This window comes from Pteropus vampyrus, unplaced genomic scaffold (genome assembly GCF_000151845.1).
Source record: "Pteropus vampyrus isolate Shadow unplaced genomic scaffold, Pvam_2.0 Scaffold343, whole genome shotgun sequence".
Lineage (NCBI taxonomy): Eukaryota > Metazoa > Chordata > Mammalia > Chiroptera > Pteropodidae > Pteropus > Pteropus vampyrus.
In genome coordinates, this window is record NW_011889124.1 from 1,041,766 (window position 1) to 1,043,463 (window position 1,698).

Sequence of the window (1,698 nt, forward strand, 5' to 3'; positions counted from 1 at the left end):
CGCGATTGTTAGGTGTGAGATGTGACTCACGCTGTTCAGAGGCTCTTCCCTTCGGCAGCTCCGATGTGCTTCGCGCTTGTTACACTTTCCCCTGGAGAAGGCAAGCGGCCGGGGACAGCGCGAGCGCGAGCGCGAGCACGAGCACGGTCCCCGCGCGCCTGCCTCACTGTCCTCGGCAGCCCAGGACGAACCTCCTCGGGCGCCCACGCACCACCTTACGACACCGCGGCTTCGTCTCAACCCCCTCCGACTTCGGTGTCACATCGGAACGTGACGGCGGGACGGGGCCGAGGCCCTGCTCCCAGCTCGGCTCGTCGCGCCCCCTCTCCCCTCCGAGGCGCATGGCTTTCCGGCGTGCCTCTGCTCACTTGACAACGCCGCCCGTTACTATAAATCAAAGTCGCTGCCCCACCGGGCAGCCGCAGCCACCGGGTGGAGCCTGAAGCAGCGGTTTCCTGCGATGAGTCATCACTGAGTCACCAGAAGTGTCGTTTGCACAACCACCTCACACCTTCCATGCCAGTCCGGCCACAGCACACGATCAAGTTTACAGGCGTTTTCTCTTTCAAAATATAACATCAGACTGCAGATCCCATGTAGCTCCCATCCACTCAACGGCACTGAGAAGTGACAGGGCAGCACCATGACAGCACACGCGCACACGCTCACCTGAGTGCATATGTGTAGCCAGTGTTCTCGGGCACACACTGCGGCGGCGTGTACATGTGGAGCCGAGAAAAGTCCATGTTCACGACGTCAAATCATACTGCAGGAGGAGAAGCAATGCGGGGAGGCAGAGGTTAGAAGTGCAGACACGTCCCCTGCTGCGGCCAGCCTGCCACGCACCCACGCCGGCCGCACGCCACCGCCACCGCCACCGCCACCGCCACAACTCGGACACAGCCAGGAGCAGCAGCTTCTTGTTCTTCACTTTGGAAACAAAGGGGAGAAGTGTTCTCACAGTTACGAGTCCAGGGACACCCTGACACATTTAGTTCCCTAAAATGCTACGCCCATAAAAGCAGCAAGGGGAAATCCTAGGTCGACTGGCTCACAACTGTGGAATCTGGGGCACTTTCAAAACATGAGAGTAACTGAGAACCCTTTGAAATATGTTTTGAAATTCCCAGAAGTGTCAAACGTTCTCATTCTGCTGAAATAAGTTTCCATTGTTATTAATTAAAATAAAACCAATTCTTACTCCACGGCCGAGAAGCACTGACGCCCCTTCCCAGACAGCCGAGGTTCTCTCGCGCCTCTGAACGTGAAAACTGCGTGGTGAACAGCAAAGGAGCTTAAGGCGCTGTTCGTACTTCTGTTTTTCCCCGAAAGAAAACAGATTACTTTTAAATTAAAAAGTGTTAAGCATACTGTTTTTCAGGTTGTCATCTAGATTTTTTTGAAATGACTCAAATTTTCCACTGGCTAAAAATATCCTCCCTCTCACACACTGACACACTCGCACTCTAAATGAAACAAAACAAGAACAGAAAACAAACATGCTCATAGTAGCAATGTGAATCACGATCTGTTATTAAATAATCTAAGGAACATAAAACTAAAAATAAAGACCATCCTGGACAAAAAATATTTATGTATAAACGATTGATTTCCACAGAAATAGAACAATCCTAAAATTTGTATGAAACCATAAAAGAGAAAGAAAGAACAAAGTGGGAGGCATCGCACTCCTGATTT